This window comes from Triturus cristatus, chromosome 5_1, assembly GCF_964204655.1.
Source record: "Triturus cristatus chromosome 5_1, aTriCri1.1, whole genome shotgun sequence".
Classification (NCBI taxonomy): Eukaryota; Metazoa; Chordata; class Amphibia; order Caudata; family Salamandridae; genus Triturus; species Triturus cristatus.
The window spans coordinates 537,238,757-537,264,827 of NC_140587.1; positions in this window are offsets into that span (position 1 = coordinate 537,238,757).

Below are 26,071 nucleotides of genomic sequence, written 5' to 3' on the forward strand. Positions count from 1 at the left end.
CCACTTGTTTGGTATTGCGCCCTAAATGTTGCTCGGCCAGGGAAACTGGCTCTTGCCCCAGCCCTCTCAAAAACACCTCTCCCAAAGACTCTTCTAAGGGACAACTGTGCTTTATCCAAACTTGTGAAGGTATTTACATATTTTCCAACTCCCTTCACCATACTCTCTCCAAACAGATACCCTTTTGGATCCTCAGTAGGTTCTTTCTTTGCGAAATCCCCTAGTTTAGGACTAATCCTCATTAGAATTGATTTTCGCCTTTCAGATGATATGGCCGCGTTGGCATTACCCAACATACAAATCGCTCTCTGCGACCCTCCTCTTAAAAGGTCAACATCTACATTCACTTTATTCATCTTGGCTTCTTCCGCCATGTCAACTATCCTTGCCACAGGCCCCAAAATATCTAGTAGCCTGTCCTGGCACTGTTTTAATGCCTTTTCAATCCCCTTTCGTGGGTCCCTACCCATCTTAAACAAAAAACTAATTAAGTCTGGATCCAATTCCGGTGTTAAACAGCACTTCCCCTCAATTACTGGGCGAGAGCACTCAGCCTTCAACACTGCTCTTGTTTCTTTCTCCATGGGTCTCCTTATCCAAAACTTTATGAACTCTGCAACGTGTGGCAACGGCCACCAATCTGCGCTTCTCGGATGTCTTATAAGATCGGGACTAAACATATCCTCCCCCTGAGGATCCTTCACCAAACCTTTCTCTTTCCTCTCCTTCTCCAACTTGTCTCTATCCATGTCCCAACCATCATCAATGTAATCATCCAGGACAAACTCGTCCCCCTCTTCCTCACTATCTCTGTCCGAGCTCTCATCAAATGTTAAATTAACATCTTTTGTGCCGCTATGGACACCCTCATTTGTGCCGCGGTGGACACCTTCTCCTTTTGTGGCGCTTGGCTCACCTTCTCCTTTTTTTAACAATCTAATGCCCACTTCTACATTTTTTACCTTCCTTAATTTCTTTTTCCCTTTTCTCTTTTCACCTTCCTCTTCGTCCTCCATGCTCCAAAATTCCTCCTCTGAATTTTCCTCTGCTCTTCTCTTCCTTTTCAAAACATCCCTTAAAACACCCTTCATTGAGCTCTTAATCTCCTCCTGTACCATCCTTCTTATATCCACTTCACCTGACACATTTTTTTCCACCACCTCTGGATCCATTTCAAATATTCTTCTTTCTTTTTTTTTTTTTTTAAACTAATTTTCTCCTTATAAATGCCTCCTGTACAAACTACCTTGCTCCTATCTCAAAGATTCTCAACCGCCGACTGACAGCGAGAGCGCTATCTTCACATTCACTCCTCGCTCACTAGCGCTATTTTAATGCACTTTCCGCTCTAGTCTTCCCCTAAGATGGCCGCTCTGCGTCCCCACGCTCTATGCGTGATGACGCAAACGCGGCCACTCGACTTCTCTTCCTTACCGGAGCCTCGCTCCTTCCACCTCACGCGCCTGCGAATTCCGCGCTCGAGAACCTGCTTAAATCAAAAAAACTACCGGTAAAACATTATTTCTTACCTTTCTCTGCAACTACTCGATCTTTTTTTTTTTTTTTAAGCCTACAAATAAAACGTCTTTCCTTCTAATCCCTTACTACCAAACCCATAAATTGGGTCGTCAATCAGACACAAAAACAAATCTCAAATCCACAAGCACACACCTATGTAATCTAGTAAATACATAAAATATAAAACATTTCCTTCACTTTATACTTCATTTAAACGATCTCCACACTCTCATATTCACCAACTGTCACTCTGCTCATACACAGCATACTTATCTGCAAGGAACAGCGAACAAAAGAGGAAGATGGCTGCTGTGTATTGGAATATATATTGTTGGATGTTCTAAGTTCTAGAGTTTTTGGGTTTTGAGATGTTTTGCTTTGAAGTGCTGCAAGGAGTAGTGCAATAAAAGTATTTATGCATAATGCTAGCCTCCGGTTTGGCCATGAAATTGGCAAGTTGACTATTGTACTAACGATTTTCTCCCTTTTACGCATACATGCCACATAAAAGAACCATCGGAGTGTGACTCTAGAACGTATGGGCCTGGTGCTTTCATCGGTGATGGAGTACTATGTAAAAAAAGAAAGGAAAAGCAACCGCAGATACATTTGCTCAAGGTTTACGAAAAATGAAAAGTCTCTCTCCATATACCCTATCCTCCACCTCTGGCAAAGCTGTGAATACAATTTTAATGTGTCTTCATTATGACCACGTTTGTTCTAAGCCTTGCGCCCAACAATGCTTTATGCAATGATAAAAATCCTAACTTTACCTTTGAATTCCTGCAGTCTTATGTAGAAATTTTTCAATTATGCCCACACAAAATCTTCATGTCATCAATTGTTGATATGACTCGCAGTGAACTACTGTGAAATTATCACGTTTACCAAATTATTATAGTAACAACAGTATAGTTGTAACTAGGCTAACAGTAACATTAGTAGTGATTAGATTTAGATTAATGGAAAATCCAAATAGCGCGTCATCTAATTCCAAGGAAAATTAAATGAAAGGCTGAGTAAACATTAAATTTATATAAATACACTACAGATTGTGATCTGGGTGTTTTAGCTGAAGGAATATGGTTACTTTTTCCAACATCAGTAGACAGTACAGAGATTGCTTCTAATCCGTTCTGTCCAAATACATACTTGGGACACTTCTGGCAGCAGTCGGCTCTATCTCACCTATGTTTTGGTTTGGCAACAAACCAAAAAAGCTTTATTTGTCTATAACTCTTGGTTCCCAATTTCTGAACCAATTCACAATAGCATTTATGATTAAGGGGAGTAGTACTACAGGACTAGTCCTTTACATATGTTTATGCACCATTATGAATCAGTCCTGAAACATTCAAATCCCTATCACTGAAGTGCGAAGAAGTAAGCTGTTTTCCTTATTTTTGTGCTTACTGAATGTAAATATACTCTGAATATTTCCATTTTATTCCTATTATATATGTTTTGCAGCCAGATCATACCGGTATGTACGCCTATTTAAATTAAAACTACAGGAAGGATACTTCTGCACTGCAAACTACCTTTGTGATTTGGTGCCCTAGAGTCAGGCTGGGGGAAATCGCTGGGCTGGATAGTGTTCTGCCTGAACACAAGAGTCTAGGCAGCTAATTGACATCCAGATTGGTTGGGTACTACTATCAGATGCAGCAATTAAGGCACTCTGACATGCTCCTAATCCCTGCCCCAAACCTCATAAGGGGCATAGAGCCAGTTGCCACCTTCAACAATTGTATCAAATTCTGTTAGATGTGAGATAAACTATGTTTTTGATTATTCATCACCAATTTCCATATTTATATTTTGTATGCACTTGTACGTTATATTTACATTGTTATAATGATATGCGCAAAGGTGCCTGAAATGTATAGAGTTATCTGACTATATTTTAAATCAATCATTTTTTAATATAATTTGGTTGTAAATATTTATTTTTATATTTGAACAATGTGATGTAACTGGGTGTAAGCAAAGTGTACATATATATGACCATTTTTCGTTTATTTCTTTCATATTTTGACGTGTCAGTCCTTGTGCAGGGAGTGGTATTCCCTGCCTCCATGGATTTGTATGTGTTTCACTTGTAGTACCTCTGAGCGGCCTTGAGCGCTGTGTGACCTACTCCCAGACTTCGCTGGTGAAGAGTTGAGTTGAGCCTATTTGTCTTGTAACCCTAATGTTGTACACATGGTGTAACCTTACTGAATGAATTTCAATTGCTTTACCCTTTTGTAGCTGCTCGGCCCATATACCTTTTCCCTTTTTTTATTTCTACAATTAAATTTACCACCCTCTTGGTCCTCCAATGGATGTTGTTCTGTTCTGTCTTTAAGAATTTGCTGAGGGTCAGATACAATGACACCCGCAGTATTTTGAATCCCCTTAATTCTATGTTCTGACTCTTTAATTCGCAATTTCTGAGCTAGGCACCGCCCCATGGTTTCACCATACTCATAGCATTATTTTTTGTATGTTTGATATTTTATGGCTATCTCCTTGCTCCATTCAAGATTAATTTTGGCCTTACATCTCGCTAAATTATTCAAAGGCACAGTAGTGTTATCTCATACAGCTAGGGCAGTGGCTAATTCCTCCTCGGCATTTGGAGAGTATTTCAATGTCAGGACATGGTACACACCTTAGTACATGTCCTACCTTTCACATAAACTGCACCCTGCCCAGGGGGTTACCTTGGACCTACCCTAGGATTGCCTGATGTGCAAAAAAAGGGAAGGTAAGGCCTGGCAAGAGGGTGCACTTATCAGGATAACATGGCAGTTAGCAAACTGCGCGCAGGCACTGCAGTGACAGGCCTGAGTTCTCTCTTTAGGGCTACTTGTGTCGGTGGCACAATTAGTGTTGCAGGCCCACTAGTAGCATTTGCATTACCAGCCCTGGCACACATAGTGCACTTTACTAGGGACTTTTCTAGTAAGGCAAACATACCAATTATGGACAACCAATTACCATAACACTTTATACAGGGATCACTTGCACTTTGACACTGATCAGCAGTGGCAAAGTGCCCAAACCATCTAAGTTGGCAACACCATGTCAGAAAAAGGGTCTGGGGGAAGGCAAAAAGTTTAGGGAAATCTAGCCAAAAAAAAGGCCAAGTCCAACAGTGCCTTTGCAAGAGGCAGGGTGGTAGACTCAATACCTCTTCGCAATAGATTTGCACGCTTAAGCATTGATCGGGAGAGTGTCTCCTCATGGGTGGGGAGCCGGTGGATTGGTTGGATTGCCCTCCCGCTATCCTGGGTGTTTTATCCTGGAACGTACATGGGCTACAACATTTGATTAGAACAATAGACCTCACAAATATTTGGTAGACGAATATGATTATCTGTTTTCAGGACACCTGGCTGGAGGGAGAGCTAACAAATCTAAGTGGGTTTAGGCAGTTTGCAAATCACGCATAAAAAGTGGGAATAGGGCGTTTAATATGAAACGGGTGAAATTGATCTCAACAAAATGTATAATAGGAGCAAGGATCATTCAGACAAGTAGTGATTGGCTTCTGACTTGCTTATTAAATCTGCATGACAGGTGTCACTCAACCAACAGCTTGATAATTAATAAATGTTTATGTAAACCAAGTTGATACCCAAAAGTAGTTATGTGAACTGTTTCTAAGGGATATGGCATCTTTGACGGAGATTTTGGGGGTCCCACCCATTCTTCTAATCTGTTTGTCTCCAACCCCAAAGGAGGTTGTAGCGATATGCTGGAAAGTTATGGAATACCATATACAACATTTCCAAAATGTGCCAAATTGAAGTATGATCTTAAGCTAACCAAGTTCTTCCCTGAGTTCGGATTTGTGTGCCTGAATAGTCACTTTAGGGGAGGATACTCCAGCAGCCCACATTTTTGTGTATGATAATCAGAGCTGCCCTAATGCTTACATGTATATACAGGCATGGCATTTTTAAGGGTTACAAATGTTTAGAGGTGGTAAGAATTATAGGCAGTGATCATTGGGATTAAAAGTATCTTATTTTCTGTACCACTACAGGGGCAGCTCCTCTGTTTGAGCGGAGAATTGTAGCCCCACCTGCTGTAACAGCAGCAGGTACACACATAAGTCAATGCCATTTTACTTAAACATCGCAGTGCGAGGGCAGGGCACAGGGCTTAATCCTGCTATTACAGGATTACAGCTGCCCCTGCAGTGCTAATGTTGGGTTTGCTGGCTCTATTGCTACGGCCAGAATGACATGTGCACTGTTAACCCAGCAATCCCCAACAGCCAGGGGATTGCTGACAAAGGCCCCCAGCCTTAAAATCAGTGCTGGGTTAGGCTGCTCCCACCAATCCTGGAGCTGCTCTTAGCATAAGAGCAGCTCCAGGATTGGTTGTATTGGTGTCCACTGAGCAGGATGGAATTCCTTCCCTTTCCTGCTCTGGAATGCTGTTTGGAGAGAGAGGTGCACACCCGGGGGAGCAGTATATTGTGAGTTCGGCGAGTAGAGCCTCACCATATTTTTGCAGTTGTAGCCGCCACTGTACCATTACACAGGGAAATGGTGATCCCGATGGAAGTGTCCATTCCTAAATGTTTGACCACAAGAATTGATGATAAATACTTCTCACACCTAATGCAATATAAGTGACTAGAAATCTTAGGCCGGATGGGGAACCAGGTATTAATATTTTGGATTGGTACTTTGAGATTATTGCAGAAGTAGTCAAATATTTGACTCCTATAGTCAAGAAGTGTAATCTGGAGTCTCAAAAAGAAATGCCACGTTGGTCATCTATTCAGCCCTGGTTTGCTTAGATCTTCAAAACAGTAATGCTTGGTCTTAAAAACAGGTTGAGGAAAGCAAAACCTATGAAGTATTTGCCAGAGGGCTCTAGAAAGAGGAAGGTATAGTATTATAAAGAAGAAATATGCAGCATTGATTAGAACAAAGAAACATGCTTATTACCAAGCTAACTGGAAAATGATGGTTAGCATCCTACTTACTAAAGATATGAACATATTCTGGAAGCTAGTCCAGAGTGGGTGCAGTAAGTCAAATGAACCCCTAAGGTGTAGGGTAACAGAAATGCGTGGGTGTCATTTGTAAGTGTTATATATATTTGACTAGAGAGATAATGGAGAGAGGAAGGTGGCCTGATCTTGGGGGGGAGCTATTGGGCGTATTCTCTGTACAATCTGTAGTTAAATTAATGTCCTCCCTTAAGTTAGCAAAGGAAGCTGGCCCCAATAATCTTCCAGCAATTATTTTAAAATCTAACCCTAATTGGTGGGCTAGATTGTTTTCCAAAATCTATAACAAAGGCAGGTGTTTTTCTGCCAGCTGGAAGGGTGCAATAAGTAAACACATACACAAAAGAAGGAGACGGCTTTTCGAATAATTTTTGATTGATAAGCCTGCACGATGTTAGAGCTAAACTATATTCCAAGGTCAATTTATTGTCCTTATAGGATTGGATTGAGGCCAACAATCTTGTGCCCATCGAACACGGAGGTTTGTAGCAAGGTCACTCTACAATTGACTTGCCCCCATGCTGTTCTCACTATTTCTTGCTGATTTGTCTTGGGTCCTTTCTAATACCAAATCCTATTCACCGAAAGTGGAAGGAAGACATATTTTGTGTCTCCTCCATGCAGATGATCTGCCTAGCTTTGCTGTGACTGAGGTGTGTCTCCACAGAAAACTGGAAAGTTTAACATGTATTGTGTGGCCAATGAACTAAAGGTTAATCTGGGGAAAACAAAAATGATTAATTTGGGGAGAAAATCTAAACCATATAAGTGCTTATTGGGGGATAAGACTGTTGAGATGATATCTTCCTATAAATATTTTGGAATGATGTTCAGTGATAAATTAAGCTGGGCCTTTCATAAAGATGTTGTGGAAGCTCAGGCAGTATGCACTATAGAAGGACTAGTAAAATGTAAAAATATGTTTGGAGGTCCATCTCTGTCCCCGGTATTAACAGCCTACAATGCTATGGTCCCTACACAATTTTTACAAGGGGCTGAAGTGCTGACTTTCAGTTCTGATGCAAACTGGGTTAAGTGTGATGGTAAATGTCTGAAAAACTGTTGGGTTTACCTCAAAGCACAATGTGCTTGGCAATAACATTGGAAGGGGGCCTTAAGGCTTGGAATTTCCTAGCCTGTAAATCTACATTGCCCTTCTGGGATAAACTTTGGCCTCCAGAGGTTAGAAAGATGTTAGCGCTCTGTGATAGTGAAATAGCAATGAGTGAATTGAAATGGGTGCCTCCGGTTAGGGATAGTTTAGTGAAAATCTGCAATGGGGAGAGTTGGGAATTTTAAACCCATGGTGACCTCTTACATATCATAGGGGGAATTGAAAGAGTTGGGTGGCGAATGTATGCTATGTATCAATGAAATGTCAGCCAGTTATGTGTTGGAGTCCTGGAATAACCCAAGGATGTACCCTTATGTATTAGTATTCCCGAATTCCTTAGTTATGGTTGTTATATAAATTCTGGGTTCCTTTAAAGCCTGCGATTTTAAAAGTATGAGAAATGTTAGTCTCTCTCCAATACAGATAATAATTGTACTTGTGGGTTATGGTCCAATAATGTAATGTTTATCTTTTATTGGATTGTCTGCAATTTAATAGAATTCGATGTAACATTTTAAAACTGCTTTTTTTTTAAACTATAATATTCATCATCATACTGAGGCACTCTCATTACTTTTCAATATGGAGTTTTTTAATGTTGTTTGTGCATTGACAAAAAATTTTAAAAGCAAGTTTGGGCTTAAAATATGCAGGATTTTTGTTATCTGATAATGTTTGCTAACCTTTAGGTTAGATATTTTAGAAGGAGTGTTCGAAGTGGCAAAGTGTGGACACTGATTGACAACATGATAATATCTATGATGGTAAAACAGTGTGTTAGCATGGCGTTGGGCTTTCATATAGTTCCTACCAATCCATAGGACTTGCGCATTGTTTGAACAACATAAGCTAAGGGCTTAATGGCAAGACACATCCCAGACACCCCCACAGGATATGTTGACCTATAAACCAGGTAACTCATAGTGCCACCGTAAGCCCTCCTAACCTACCAGGGAGCGAATGGGTTTCTGACAAGCGCTGAACATGAAAACCCTGATTCCTCAGGAATCGTGGAAACAGTACAGTACCTTTCGCTCACTCCTACTTACTTATTCTCCGTGAAATATACAAAGAATACACAGTGGGAAGTTTTCAATAATATTTATTGAACCAACGTTATTCTTGCATAAAATATGTGTGCTGCAATGATTAGTAGACAGAAGCAGATAAACGTGATTACAAGTACCAACATGATAAATAGTAGATATAGTTCTACCATGGTGCTTAACAATTATATATATGCAGGCATATAAATAAGGTAGTAATTTAGCATAACCATACTATGTGAACCCTACTCAAAGTGTCCCTAGAGTGTGTGTATATCTAGAGCCAAGAATCCCACCAAGGGATGATCCAACCTTATTACCTGATGGGATAGACTGAAAGACCCTGTCTTGGTCACAAACTGGACACCCCTCACAAGAAGTCAGACCACTTTGTGGTGATTTCGCAGCATGCAAGGACCCTCAGTGTCAGAGTAAGTCCCGCCTCTACTAATCTATCAGGATCCTCATCGTTTATACATGAAAGCAGCCTTATGATGTATGCATAGATTAGTGATGTTGTGGATATGTCGATAGCCCTGTCGCCCTGTGGATGATGTGATGACATTTATACATAATAAGGAATGAGACCTTGTACATAATGTTCACGGAGCTGTGATAATGTTGTGTAAAGCTAGATGTAAAACAAGTTTAGTTTCAGAGAACTAATCCAACATTGTCATGCATGCAAATGTATGCAAAAGGTCACAGCTTGGGAATGTTATTTGTGAGGACATGGTAAGAAATGAGCTACTTCACTACATGGGCCTAATCCGTGAATATAACACCCACTCCTCATACTAAGGGATGATATCTAAAAAGCTATTTAAAAAGCCAGCACACTGGTTTCAAAAAACTTTTTAAAAAACTACTCTATCTAAAAGCGGGCTTTCCAATAAATTATGTAACAAGGTTTATAAGTCTTTATATTAATTGAGATCCCAAGCACTCCAAAAGCCATGGTGCCTAGAAAAAGAAAAACTGCTTTGGTACATTTTGTTTAAAAAGAGACCAAATTGTTTATGTGTTCCAAGTGGTAGACACAACATTGTTGTTGCCCACATCCACAGACGTTCCGCAAGGTGTATCTCATAGCATGTTTATGGAGCAAAGGTGATTCCATCCAGTTCCCACGGCAGCCGCATCATGGAGTTGTTATATCCCACAATTTGTCAACAGAGCCGTTGTGTACATCACCAGGAGCTGAAGCATCCCAGGGTGGTTCTAAGAATGTGCTCATCATCAATAGAAGATGCTGTGGACAGCAAAACACATGTGCCTTTAAGAGGTCCATCAGTACTTCAATATCCAGTAGCATTTGCATTACCAGCCCTGGCACACATAGTGCACTTTACTAGGGACTTTTCTAGTAAGGCAAACATACCAATTATGGACAACCAATTACCATAACACTTTATACATGGATCACTTGCACTTTGACACTGATCAGCAGTGGCAAAGTGCCCAAACCATCTAAGTTGGCAACACCATGTCAGAAAAAGGGTATGGGGGAAGGCAAAAAGTTTAGGGAAATCTAGCCAAAAAAAAGGGCCAAGTCCAACAGTGCCTTTGCAAGAGGCAGGGTGGTAGACTCAATACCTCTTCGCAATAGATTTGCACGCTTAAGCATTGATCGGGAGAGTGTCTCCTCATGGGCGGGGAGCCAGTGGATTGGTTGGATTGCCCTCCCGCTATCCTGGGTGTTTTATCCTGGAACGTACATGGGCTACAACATTTGATAAGAACAATAGACCTCACAAATATTTGGTAGACAAATATGATTCTCTGTTTTCAGGACACCTGGCTGGAGGGAGAGCTAACAAATCTAAATGGGTTTAGGCAGTTTGCAAATCACGCATAAAAAGTGGGAATAGGGCGTTTAATATGAAACGGGTGAAATTGATCTCAACAAAATGTATAATAGGAGCAAGGATCATTTGTTTAAAAAGAGACCAAATTGTTTATGTGTTCCAGTTGGTAGACACAACATTGTTGTTGCCCACATCCTCAGACGTTCCCCAAGGTGTATCTCATAGCATGTTTATGGAGCAAAGGTGATTCCATCCAGTTCCCACGGCAGCCGCATGATGGAGTTGTTATATCCCACAATTTGTCAACAGAGCCGTTGTGTACATCACCAGGAGCTGAAGCATCCCAGGGTGGTTCTAAGAATGTGCTCATCATCAATGGAAGATGCTGTGGACAGCAAAACACATGCGCCGTTAAGAGGTCCATCAGTACTTCAATATCCAGCGGCGCAACCAATTCTGATCTGAGACATATACACAGGACGCATTCCTGGCTGAAAAATAGGGAGCGGAAGACTGGTCAGAACCACAAGAACCAGTGCCCATTTTAGTTCTTGATGCCGAGGTGTGCCGAAGCAGTGTATCATGCGCTCACGGCAATGCTGTACTAACAGTGCCATCTCCATTCCGAACTGAACTGGGACATCCATTGTGGAGCAGATAGAATAAAATCAGTATTCCTGCTACAAGTAGCAGGACAAGCAAGAGTCCTCCAAAAACTCTTCCCACCACGGAGTGTATGCAAGATGGTATAACTCTGCATATCATCTGAAAGGTGCTAACTAAACCAGAACTGATACATATAAAAAGGGCACTATTCCTTTCATGTCAGACATGTTAAAGATACGATGGACCAACTCCCCAAAATGTAGCGGGAAGTAAGTGTGGAGTAGTGTGTGTATCTCAGACGAGGACCTAGCAACCTTGAGATCAAATGTCTCTTTGGCTGAAGTCAAGGCAAAATCCTTCTGTAAAAGCATTGCTTTCAGTTTGCTCAGGGAGTCAAATATTATGTTGGAATCGTTCATCCAAGGCCATAGCTCTGCCTTCCTAACTGTGCGGGCAGGTGGAAACAGTACTTGTGTACAATAAGTGACTATGGAACTAACCGTCACTAGATAACTGATGCCCAGTTCCATTCTGCAGCAACCTTGATCATTCAGCATCACATTCGAGAGCAGCTTGAACACAGGATGATTCGTGGCAGCGTGGGAACCCTTCAGATAACAAGGCAAGTTCGCCATTGAAGCATTGCATGCTCCATGGAGAGAAATGTCCTTGCAAACCAAGGAACCCCTTAAGGCGTCTTCACAGTCGCAGCCACTAAGAAAAACTCTGTGTCCCCATTCCTACATCTAAACCTCAATGGTACTTCCCAATACTCATGCACATATCCTTCCCCTAGCTCTTCATATCTGCCTACCTGTTGGCATTCGTAGAATATACTGGAATTTAAAGGTCGTGACCGGTAGGGTGATGTATCCATGGATTATTCAGTAAGGGGATGGTATCTTAGCCATGGTGAAAGGTAATTGGTCCAATTTTTCAAAGTGCAACATGGTATATTTTGCATCTCTATGCGCCATTGGAATCTGTCTTTCTGTCAGATTGTGTGTTGAAAACAGATTTGTACTGTTAATGTAACGCCATGGCACGTGGCCAGAAACTAATGTCTGTAACGTCCAGCTCAGTATTACTATTGACCGTAATTGCAACTGTGCATGTTGTAATATAGACATTCCTTGCTGTATTATGTCAATTGCGGAAGATACTTTGTTGCCAAGTGAATAAATTCTGGATGATAAAGTGGTCATATCCTTTTCTACCACAGCCAAAGTTCTTTTTTAAATTAACCCTATCAATCTCATGCAATCTCTCAGAAGCTTCCTGCTGAGAAATCTTCCACAGCTCATTGTATATTCCAATCAAAAACCAAATTTGACGTGGGTTCCAGGGACCTAGTAAAAAATCCCTGAAATCCACATCATCAGAAAGAAAGAACAAGTGTTGTTTCACCTGGGAGAGTTTTGAGGTTTTTAGCTAATCTAGGCATAACTTACCAACACTATGCGACATCACCACCCGAGTGTTCTGTATGTACATATCTTTGATCAGGCCTGTTGATAATAAACCCTTCGGTGTTACCCTGGAATCTAGATTGACATCAATTTGTGTCCACAGGCCAAACCAAGCAACCCTTCCAATTGGGGTCTGATGAATTGAAAGAACTATTACGTATCATGGTATCTAGTGTATCCGCACTACAGAGTGAAAAGTGCTGCCAATTCTCAAAATTTGAGAATGCGGGAATACAAGGTTTGTTTGAACCCTTTGTTTTTGTTTTTATATCAACTTGGTGTATGGTAGCATATTTTTCTTTGCAGGTGTGGGTGCCATCCTATAATAATACGAGGCTGGGTCTGATGTATCAAAACCTGAAAAATAAGCAATCTTCTATGTGAAAGTCATTGAACTACCTTTTGGCTGGGTTGAGAAGGTGTTCCTATTGTGTGTAATTATAAATAGAGCGTTAGATACTGACTTTATGTAAAAAATTGTGACCATAATGCTGGTAACAGAGCATGTCCCCAAAATCACTTGTACCATCATACAATTCATCGTTTGAAAATGCAGCTGATTGCTCTAAATCTCAAAGCAAATTATGCAGTTTCAATGTCCCAATCATCAGAGAAAGTACTAGAGGTGATGATGTAATTTAAAGAAATTTTGAATGAATAAGGACATTTCAAAAGTTCAGTAGGGCCATATACCTCATACGATACCCTGTCCCATACAATTCCTTCAGGAACCAGAACCGCTGTAATTTTCACCCGGGACAAATCTCTTAGTTTATGGTGTGATGATGCATGTGGTTAAAGAACCAAGAGCACAAGTTATACTGCAGAGCGTTCTGGGAGAAAGCGGCCATTCAGAAGTAGGAAAAAGACAGTTACCATACTATTATATCTCGTAGACGTTGTAACTTCAAGTTAATTTATTTATAACACCCACCAGCTGTACATCGATTCCAGCTGGCTCCTTGAACATAACCGTCTCCCCACTCAAGTACATTCTTTCTGATGTCATAACATTCTCATGAGTAGCCAAGACTTAAAGGGGAAGTTACAACACATCTTCCCTACATAAACAATATACATAATAATAACAAAGAAACATAGAAAAATATGAAAACAGGAAATTGCAACTTAGATTGTTTACATAAATGACTAATAGACCAAAAGGCTAAGTAAATACTGGACAACTCAAACATAATGAAGTAGAACAATACTGATTCTACTAATATTTTACAAAGTAATCTTGCAGATACAATGGTGGCCTCCTGGCTCTAGAATCATGAGTAGGTGAATCAGAACGAGGACAATCAACATTACATTTGGGAAACCTTGACTGAGGTAAAGAGCTTCTGTAACCAGTCTCCCTTGAATATTTTGATAAACGAGACATACTCCATACATCACCCCCTTCAAGCATTACCACATTCCTCATTACTTTGATAATGCGCCTAGGGCCAAAATATTTTGTTTCACATAACCGTCTCCCCACTCAAGTACATTCTTTCTGATGTCATAACATTCTCATGAGTTGCCAAGACTTAAAGGGGAAGTTACAACACATACCAATCCAAAGTACCAGGAAAAGTGAGCCAATTGTAATCCATAGATGTATCCAGGGAACAACGACTTAAATATTTGTCAGCCAAAGATAGAAAGCATAAACTCAAAGCTTGAAAGGGAGGGATGGTGTTGGCAGCTCATGTTCACTTAGATCCAATGAGATATCATCATGATGCACGAAGAAGCCAGATGCCATCTGATCTATTCTTGGCAGCTCAGCAGTTTTTATAGAACTGACAGATGACTCGATCTGTGGCATGTTGACATAGACGTTGTCAATTTGTTGAATTGTAATTTCTGTACTTGTTGACTGTACAGTTGTAGTTGTTTTAATAGGGAAAAGAATCATCTCATTTTTGTTGACAGCTTCTCTTTGAGAAGTGGAGTCTTCAGTTATCAGTAAAGCTTCCTTCTGAACTTCCTGTATGGTAGCGAGAGCAGTGCAGCGGATGCCCAGGAGCCCACGTGGCCTACTGCTGAGAATCGGCCACATAGTGTGGTTTGATAAGATCAATTGAGACAAACCTTTTGTCTCGACTGTCAGCAAGAGGCGGAATAGAAGGACAGTTCTGTTTTTTTGACAGCTAGGACAGGTACAGACGCTCTGTAAGATGGTCCTTTTTGTCCACCATTTTCTCTCAGACCAGGTCCCCAGTCTCCGGGACCCAGGCAGGTCTTGCCGTTGCCGTTTTCAGTTCCCCAGTGGCGGTGCATTTTACTTGGACATTGCTTTGTAAAGCTCTCTATTCTTTAAGGTCCTGTAAAACATCCAACCGATCACTGAGGTCAAATGGTGTTTCAGCCACCACTGTGCTGACACTGTTGAGGCCAGGTACCCAAATTCTTACCCCAAACAGGAGCTCATAAGGTGTACAACCTCCCAGGGATTTTATTAGCATGTTATTTAGTGCCCTCTATATAGATGACTGACCCAACTACTGGGCCTGTGTGGTAAATTCTGTTCCTCTTGCGTAATTTGCGGAATTTGGGTAATTACGCTTTCCGCGGAGAACACGGAATTGCCCAAAATTCTGCGTTCCGCGGCTTCGTGGAATGTTTTGCTTGTTCACGTTCTCAAAATGTGTGTTCGCAAGATATTTCCCCCTGAGCACGCAAACAGCGTTCGGGAACAGGAAAAAAGCATCGTGAACAAGCAATTCCGAGTGTTCACGGAATTTCTGCGTGCTCGCGGAGATTTTTTACCATTTCGCGGAGCTTTGCGTAGCGCGACTATGCAAATTCTGCCCATCCCTACCAACTACTACCCGAGCCTAAAACCCTTGCTAGTGAGGACTACATTAAGTCACGGTTTCTCCTCTTGGCTACCGAATTTCCCTCAGGAGGATTAAGGGAGGGGTACCAAAAGGCCACAACCAAACTTCCCATGGCTTCTTTGTAAGCCCAAGAGCTAAACGCCAGGTCCTTGTTGAAATGTAGTGTGCAAATTGTGTATGTCTCGATAAAGATTCACAAATCCTTTAACAGTTTAAGTATCAGCCTAGCGCTGGGGCCAAACTCACAGGAATCTAGAGAATAAATCCACTGCCACCAAGATGTACTTATAAGCCCCGTCAGAGAGTAAGGGCCTGCAGTGATCCAAATAGACACATGCGAGAGGTTTGTCTGAGATTACTATTAAGGAAACTGTAATAGTGATCCCTGCATGTGCTGAGCCCAGACCCTCATGTGCAGCAAGTTCTAATCCCAATCTGCTGTCAGTGTTTGGTATTACTCTATCCCCCACTCCTGAAATTTGAACACACAGATGTTTTGTGCATCTAATTTGTAGGAGTACTTGAGTGGAAAACCTTCTGGAAGTGTTGAGCTGTTGTGCATGGCATTAACAGCTATCATAGTTGCTCCGTCTATTCTCGTGCTAGAGCAAATGAATGCAGCAACAGCAGCAGTGCGCACTGTTGCCTTGGTGGCCTCAGCTGCTATTGAATTCCCTATAACGTGAATGCCAACACATTGATGACTCAATATATGAATAACATGAGCCCGTGGCAGGCCTTCGTTCACCTTTACCACTTGTTCCCAGAGCATCTTGTGCTTTACTGTGCAACCGTTGGAATCCCTAAATCCAGTCTGGCCCCAATAATGTAAATATTCGTTATAGGACTGGACACAATAAAATGAAACACACACAATAAATGTGGGGAATTCAGGATCTGTATTTTGTAGTGCCAGTATCAGGGTTTTTAGTTCAGCCAGCTGCGCCGTACAGTCTCATAGAGACTGTGTGTATGTTTTTCCCAGGAAGAAACTTTCCATCCTGCATGCACCCTTTTACAATTGTGCATGCTGCAAAATATTGCTGTTTCGTTCCTATGGGCGGCTGGGCAGATCTATCGGTATAAATGTTACATTCATATCAATCAGGCATTATTTCATTCGGTACAGGTGATTCTTGTTGATACTGCAGGAATGCTTGTGTTAGTAATCTAGAATCAAATCTGTAATCTACATCTGTTGCAGTGAGAGGGTTAGCCCATTGAATCCATCATGGATGCAGGGCTTTAGCATTTGGAATGCTTGTCTTGTAATGGCCTGTAAGGTCGGTACCAGGGTTACAACAATTTTGAGTTTCCCCTATAGCAGTCTGTACTGCTGTGAGTAATTTTTTATTTGGTGCAAAACACATTTTAGTATTTGTTTACATATGTGGAGAGAGGCTGTATCCTTACGGCTAGAGTGGTTGGCCTCGAAGCTGGGGAACCGGGTTTGAGTCTTGGCAATGACGCTCAACATCCTGTGATTCTGGGCAAATCACTTAATCTCCCCGTGCCTAACAAAAAATGAATGTGTCCTTCTGTATCGAAACTGGTGCTCATGTAAAGCGCTCTGATACCCAATTTCTCTGGTCTAGTTCGCACTATATAAAACTCTAAAAAAAATAGAAAAAACTGTGATTTGTATGTAATAGGTATTGTATCTCCTTCATTGAAAGTGATGTAGGTCCAGCGACCACGTGGATCACCAAGTTATTCATGTTGACACATGCATGTAAATGTTTGGAAGCTATCATGTCAGCTTGTACGGAACATAGTATATCAGTATGTTCCTTTGTCCAATGGTGCACTGAAGAATCAGGTCTGATTAAGTCATAGAAAGGTTTTACCCTTCCTGCATAATCCAAAATGTATACCGAAACAAAATTAAACAATCCTAAAATGGATTTGTAGTCTATTCAGAGTGGTTGGAGGTTGGAGCAGTGCACATTTTTCTAAAAACTGTAACCTTTGCCTCCAGTTGACAATTCCTATCCTAAAAATAGGACACTGAGGTGGGCAATTTTTGATTTTTTTAAATTTAATTTGTAACCCAGGTGAAACATCCCAAAGGGTTATGTGGTTCCCTCTGGCCAAGTAATAATACTAATAATATCACTTATAAAGCGTCTAGTTACATGAACTGGTGTGTCGCCACACTAAGACCACTCTTCCGAAAGGGATAAGGAGCGGGCACATGGAGAACAAGGGAAGAAAGTGGACAGAAAACCTCAAAGCTGGAAAAAACAGGTTTTTATACTTTTCCGGAAAAGGTTCTCCGATGACTCAGCATGGAGAAGGGGAGGCAGTGCATTGCAGTTTTTTGCTGCCAAATGGCCAAATGAGCGCACCCCAATTCTTGCTTTTTGGACTTTGGGAAGTTTGACCATGTAAATTCTGGCTGATCTGAGATGTCGAACTGGATTATAAGGGACAACTAAGTCCCGGAGGTAACTTGGACCTTTGACCTGCAGGCTCGGGTGACAAACGCAGAGGGCTTTAAAAAGAATCCTCTTGTTACTAGGCAGCCAATGTAAGGAATCAAGAGCTTTCCCGGAGGAGGCTTTCCTGGGTAAATTCATAACTAAGCAGGCTGCCGCATTCTAGATACATTGCAGATTATGAAGAAATGTTTTGGTTGCTCCTAAATATAGGACATTTCTGTAGTCCAATTGGGACGTTACAAGGGCGTGGACCAGGATTTTTCTCGCTAAGGTATGGAGGATATCCAAGGTTTTTCTTAACTGAGTTCCAAAACACTTCCCTGTAACCTTCCTGGGGTGTGTCTCAAAGGAGAGAGTATAATCCAGGCAAACTCCTAGGTTCTTAACCCCCTTTTTAGGGATAGGAGCAGGAACCAAAGACTGTGGCCACCATGCTGAGGACCAGATGCGGGGGACTTCCCGACAACCAAGAACTCTATTTTGCTGCCATTCAATTTGAGGCAGGTATTTGCCATCCAGAAAGCCAGGTCCTTGAAGCAGGACAAGAACTTTCTGGCTGCTTCCACAGAGTTATGGGACAGGGTGACAACAAACTGTGTGTCATCCACATAGGATACAATGGTGACACCATGATTTTCCACAATCTCCGACAAGGGTTGATGTAAAGATTAAAAAGAGTTGGGCTCAAGATTGTGCCCTGTAGAACCCCTTTTGGGAGAGCAATGTTTTTTGAGATAAGTGGACATTGTGTAACTTGGAAGCTGCGATCCTGCAGGAAGGAAGTCCTCCATTTTAGAGCGACTCCATCCAGTCCACCTAATCTAAGACGTTGTAGGAGCAGTTTGTGGGATACCGTATTAAAGGCTGCAAAGAGGTCCAGCAGGACCAATGCAACCGTCTGACCTCGGTTCACACGCCTGTGTATTGTCTCTGTGGCAAGGAGCAATGCTTACTCCGTAGAATACGTAGCTCTAAAGCCTGATTGTGTAGGGTGAAGTAGATTGTGCTGATTAATATGTGCAACCACTTGTGTGTTCACAACCTTTTCTGCTATTTTAGAGAAATAAGGTAGGAGTGATATAGGGTACAAGTTCTCCAGTAGATTCAGATCTGCTGCTGGATTTTTCTTTAAAAAGAGAACAATTGCTTTCTTCCACATATTCGGAACCACACCACCCTGAATGGTAAGTTCCAGAAGCTGCTGCACATATGGCAATATTATATCTAGACCTTCCCTGATGATTTTCGGCGTGGTTCGATCTGTTGGGAGACCGATTTGATACTTATAGCTATCGATTTTAGATCTTCCTATAAAGAGGGGGAGAATTTTTATAGGGTATTATCCCCACACTCAGGGGTCCTCTCAATTTGACAGTGTCCCATTGCGAGCCTCCTCAGGAAAGGCGTCAGGCATTTTAGATACCTTCGCAGCAAAATAGTTGGCAAATTGATTACACGACTCTAGCGAACTGGTGGCAGCCACCATGGTTCTCTCAAGATGGATAAGTCTTTGAGAATAACAAATAGTTCTCTAGAAGAATTATCCACCTGCTCTATTCTATTATTGTATTAGGCAGCGCTGGTTTTCTTAATGAGGGAATGGTAGCACTTTAAATGTAACTTATAGGCAGCCTTATTATTATCTGAAAAGTCTGTTTTCCGTTTACACTCTGATCGTTTACAGGATTTCTTTGCTGACCTAAGGGCTTTGTTAAACCATGGAGCTGATTTAATACATCTGCAGGGGGCACTAGAAGTCCATGGAGCCACGACATCCAATGATTTAGTAATCCACCTGTCCACTACTCTGCTTGCCACATTAACATCCTTTCCCACAAGAGGACGACTTTGCTGGAGAGCCTGAGTGAAACTCTCAGAATTGAATCTGGACCATCTCCTATGTGGGGTGCTTAATCCTGTTGTAGCTGTAGGAGGAGACTTAGATTTGGAAATAGAAAATATCACAAGGTGGTGATCAGACCAAGGAACTGCAGTTGTGGGTTCAACTTCTAAATCTAAGCAGTTGGAAAAAATAGGGTCTAATATATGACCTAATTGGTGTGTCAAGTGAGTGGATTTAAGCTCTAGCTGGAGGGCGCCTAGCTCCTGACGTAAGAATTAAACTTTGCCACTAGTGTGATCATCAAAGTGTAGATTTAGGTCACCCAAGACAGTCAAACTGCTGTGGCGTAGTGCTGGTTGCACCACTAGTTCTACCAAGCTTGAGATAAAACTAGTGGCTGGGCCAGGTGGTCAATAAATCAGAAAGCCATTGACTGTGTGGTTGTCAGCATTTCTCATCGTAAAAGAGGCTGCTTTACTTTGGTCTATATCAGCTGTATCAATAGTACATTTTAAGGATAGTTTATAAGTGATCGCTATTCCTCCTCCATGCTTAATTGGATGATCCGGTCTAAGGATGCCGTTATCCTGAGGAAGAGCTTGCAATGTCTCAGGGGCAGAGGTCTCTTTCAGCCAAGTTTCTGGGAGAAATAAAACATCCAGTAGTTTTTCTAAAATACAGTCATAGATTTCAATCTTGTGTTTGGTAAGGGACCTCCAGTTAATAAGTAATAGTTTTAGTTTGTACTTTTCCGCAGGGTCTGCCTTAGGTGTAGTCATTTTAAATGAGCAGTGCATACAAATCAGTGGCGTTACCTCCATGGATAATGTGTGCTTACATGAATCTGGAAGAGATGGTTCAAGTTCATTTAGCCGCACCGCCTAAAACTTCAAAAGCTGGTCTCTCTTAAAACCGGCAGGGGTTCTGACCCCTAGCCCTGGCCAGCGGGGTTGGGCACAGATGGGCTAGCCTTTGGTGCTCTAGCAGCGCACCCGCTGCACACGTCCGCTGCGTGGCCACCCTGGCATGTGCTCTAAATAGGCAGATAGCCACCGAGAACTAGTCTACCAACTTCCCCTGGAGATATTGGCCTGGTGGAAGTGTTGAAGGCACTTAACCCAGCCCTCCATTCAAAAGGCACTGCAGCCATGGCTGAAACTAGGGGTGGGCGGAATTTGCGTAGTCGCGCTACGCAAATCTCCGCGAAATGGTTAAAAATCTCTGCGAACATGCAGAAATTCCACGAACACGCGGAATTGCTTGTTCGCGATGCTTTTTTCCTGTTCGCGACCGCTGTTTGCATGCTCGGGGGAAAATATATCGCGAACACGCATTTTGAGATCGCGAACAAGCAATAAATTCCGCGCAGCTGTGGAAAGCGGAATTTTGGGAAATTTCGCGCTCTCCGCGGAACGCAAAATTACCCAAATTCCGCAAATTCCGCGAGCGGAACGGAATTTACCGCCCAGGCCTAGCTGAAACAGGGCAGGTAATCACAGAGGGGTCAAGGTTTAAAAACACAAGGTGAGTGAGACTGACATCGGCTAATATTGCCACATTAATACAGAGATTGCGCTCTACTTTAATTACGTAGAATCACTACAGTATTAAAAACACATCAATATTAAAAACACATCTTCTCCAAAGCGTTTCACCCCATTCAAAAAGAGAGTCAGGTTGGATGGTAGCAGACCTTGCCTCTGTCTAGTAAGCCATTAATTCAACGTCCGTCAGATAGATATCCTCTACATAGGACAATCCCTCCTCATCAGAATTTTTTTTTTTGTTTACTAATTTCCGGGCATAATAAAATCACGACATAAAAACGTATTGCTCTTCGTTGGTACAAATTCCGTTGACATTTTGCACATGATTAACTGTAGTACAAGAAACAATTCTTCTGACAATTCATATTTCCTGTTCCTTCCCCCCTCCCTCTCAGTCGGAAGTCTCATCTGCCGGTAACCTGGGTGGATCACAGATGCAACCCCTAAATTTATTCCATGCTCCCCAAACTCTCCCCAATTTTTGGGGACATCCTCGGTTAATGTAAGCCGCTTTCTCTGCCACCATGGCTCCATCCATGTCTTTGCACCAGTCATTGAGCTTTGGTGAATCCCCTGAACCCCACTTTCTGGCTATATTACGTTTTGCGAGCATCATTCTCATCATCAGAATTTTTAAGTAACTCTGCTCCCCTAGCTGATAACAACCCGGGGCTGTTTTCATACCCCTGGGGTAATCTACAAAATTGACGTTGAAAGCCTAGCACCAAGAATGCTGTCAAATATTTTCTTCCAGGCACTATATTTTGGCAAAAAATCCATTTGAGATGTCTAGTGTTGATTTGTATTTCTTCCAGACAATGCTATTCTTTAGTGCGGCACTGTGTGCATTTTGTACTGCAAATGTGCATGTTGATGCGTTCAAGTGTCTGTAATCTAAGACTAGACAATATGAATTATCGGATTTCATTACGGGAAACAAGGGTTTAGTCATAGGTGAGGTGCAATTCTCTATAACACCCTGGTATTCAGGCTGATCTGAGATCCCCCTGACTTGTTTCTTTGCCTCATATTTGATCGGGTATTACCTCTGTGATAGAAGAATTGATTTTAATGGGATTTTGTGATGTGGTGACTCACCATTCCACCCAACATGGTTGCAGTAAAGTGCAGGAGCTAACGCTTGTGCCCACTCCTGCGCGTATGAATTCATAATTGATTCTAGTGGAGGTCAGAAAAAGCAGATAAAATTACTTATTCTCCCATTGGGCAATACATTACAAACTCAGATGACCAATCCTTTTCGGCCAAAAGAATGTTGTAACCATAGGTCAGGTTCTCCCAAAAGAGAACCTTCACTTTCCTGGGTATAAATGATGTAGGACACTTACCCTTGTATCAAGTGTTTCCACCGTGATATGCTCACTACCCCCAGAAAGTTCATCAGATTGTGGTGTACTATGGTGACTTCCGCTGCGCTGTCCAGCATCGCCACTGCCCATTCCCCAGTCAGAAATGGTGGTTAGCCAAAATATCGAGTTTTAAATTTCGACCTACAATAATATCGTGTTTTTAATATCGTAGGTACAGAATATCGAAGTCAAGAATATCGATGGACAGAATATCGATCCCAAGGTAAGTAATATCGAAGTAAATAATATCGAAGTAATTAATATCGATGTAAGTAATATCGTAAGTAAAAATTTCGATGTCAATAATATCGATATTTATTTAGTGTAATGTCATTTAATATGTATTTTATTTGTATGTGAAAGATTATTGTAATGTATTTTAATACATTTAAAAATAAATGTTTAGAGATTTATAATTATTTTACATTTAATTTAGCGTTTTAGTATCAGAGCGGGTTGTGGGTTTATAGGGGAATAGGGTGGGAAGTAATTTAATTATAATTAATGAATTAATATGTATTGTTTAATTGGTATTTATGATTAATTAATTGGTAATTAATTAATAATTGGTAATTAATTGATTAATTAATTGTTAATTAATTATTAATTGTACAATTATTTTATTAATTGGTTAATTATATACATTATAATTAGTTTATTATTAATATTTATTTATTGTTAATTAATTAATTGTTAATTAGTAATTAATTGGTGATTTAATTTTATTAAGTGATTAATTGATAATTAAATTAATTATGTGAATTTTAATGTGTAGTGGGTTGTGGGTTTATAGGGGAATAGGGTGGGAAGTAATGTAATTATAATTAATGAATTAATATGTATTGTTTCATTGGTATTTATGATTAATTAATTTGTAATCAATTAATAATTGGTAATTAATGTGATTAATAGATTAATTAATTTTTAATTAATTATTAATTGTAAAATTACTTTATTATTTTGTTAATTATATAAATTATAATTAGTTTATTAATAATATTTCTTTATTGTTATAGTTAATTATTAATTGTTAATTAGTAATTAATTGGTGATTTAATTTTATTAAGTGATTAATTCATAATTAAATTAATTATGTGAATTTTTATGTGTAGTGTGTTGTGTGTTAAAGGGGGAATAGTGTGGGATGTAATTAAAATTTATTTATTTAAATATTTATTTTACATAATTGGTATTTAATAATATTTTTTTTTTTAAAACATTGTTAACATGCAATTTTTTTATAAGAAATTATTAAATTGGTTATAATGTTAATAGAATCACTATGCTATCTAGTGCTTTCCCAACTGTTTTACTATCTGGAGTGGGAATAGTAATTTTTACCCCTACGCTATCCAGCGCTTTCCCTACTGTTGCACTCTCTGGAGTTGGAATAGTAATTTTTACCCCTACGCTATCCAGCGCTTTCCCTACTGTTGCACTCTTTGGAGTTGGAATAGTAATTTTTACCCCTACGCTATCCAACCTTTTCTCTACTGTTGCACTGTCTGGAGTGGGAATAGTAATTTTTACCCTTACGCTATCCAACACTTTCCCTACTATTGCACTCTCTGGAGTGGGAATAGTAATTTTTACCCCTACGCTATCCAACGTTTTCCCTACTGTTGCACTCTCTGGAGTTGGAATAGTAATTTTTACCCTTACGCTATCCAACACTTTCCCTACTATTGCATTCTCTGGAGTGGGAATAGTAAATTTGACCCTTACGCTATCCAACACTTTCCCTACTATTGCACTCTCTGGAGTTGGAATAGTAATTTTTACCCCTACGCTATCCAATGTTTTCCCTACTGTTGCACTCTTTGGAGTTGGAATAGTTATTTTTACCCCTACGCTATCCAACGTTTTCTATACTGTTGCACTCTCTGGAGTGGGAATAGTAAATGTTACCCTTACGCTATCCAACACTTTCCCTACTATTGCACTCTCTGGAGTGGGAATAGTAAATTTTACGCTTACGCTATCCAACACTTTCCCTACTATTGCACTCTCTGGAGTTGGAATAGTAATTTTTACCCCTATGCTATCCAACGTTTTCCCTACTGTTGCACTCTTTGGAGTTGGAATAGTTATTTGTACCCCTACGCTATCCAACGTTTTCCCTACTGTTGCACTGTCTGGAGTGGGAATAGTAATTTTTACCCTTACGCTATCCAACACTTTCCCTACTATTGCACTCTCTGGAGTGGGAATAGTAATTTTTACCATTACGCTATCCAACATTTTCCCTACTATTGCACTCTCTGGAGTTGGAATAGTAATTTTTACCCCTACGCTATCCAACACTTTCCCTACTGTTGCACTCTTTGGAGTTGGAATAGTAATTTTTACTCCTACGCTATCCAATGTTTTCCCTACTGTTGCACTCTCGGGAGTTGGAATAGATATTTTTACCCCTACGCTATCCAACATTTTCCTTACTGTTGTTTTTGTTGAAGTTGGACTAGTAGTTTTATTGTGTCTGATATTAAATATGTTTTGTAATATTTTAGCTATTGTAATATATAATTAATAATAAAAATTATTCAAATTAAAATTATTGATTATTATTTGCTATATGTAATTATTTAATATTTATTAATGTTATTGTTTTATGTGTATAGATGTATTGGTAATTTAAATAAATATTTAATAATTTATATGTTATAGAAATTATTATTAAAAGTAATTATTAAGTAAGTGTATATATTATATATTATATATATGTTTAATTAAAGTTTCATTTAATTATATATATTTATTATAAATTTTACATATTATACAATATATTTAATTATGTTTCTTTGATTTATAAGTATTATTTGGTTTATTTTACATATATTTTTAAACTAAAAAAAAACCGATATTTTTGAATTACGATATTTTTGACATCGATATTAAATTATCGATATTTTTGTACTTACCATGTTGTAGATAGGATGTCGATATTCTTGACCACGATATTTTTGTTGCGATATTTTTGTAGGTCGAATTTTTGTCTTTCGAAATTATGTCATACAACCGTCAGAAATAGAGTCCTCAGTAGCTAATTTTGATCCCGGCTACTTCTTTCTTTCTAAATTGAGGTTTTGAAGATTTTTGTTTGTCTTCCTCTTTAATGATGTAATCCGAAGTGTGATATGTCTCCCTTTCCGTACTCTGACCGTCTGTCTCTCTCCGAATGCTTTTTGGATGTTTCCTGAAAAGAACAAGATGTGCATTTATCAGTATCCTAATACCTATCAGGCTTTTTAATATTGTCACGGTATCGTAAGTTATATCTCCAGTTGGTGTGTTCCTGTTGAGGGGACCCGCCCAGTGACTGTGTTTTATTTATTTTTTTCTTTATTATCCCATTTCTTCTTTGAAGAATAGGGTGTTTGCATAGAGTTATCATCCACAGAACTACTCTGAACTATTGGTTTCTAAGGTTTGGCTACCAGATTATCTCTGCCTACAGAGGT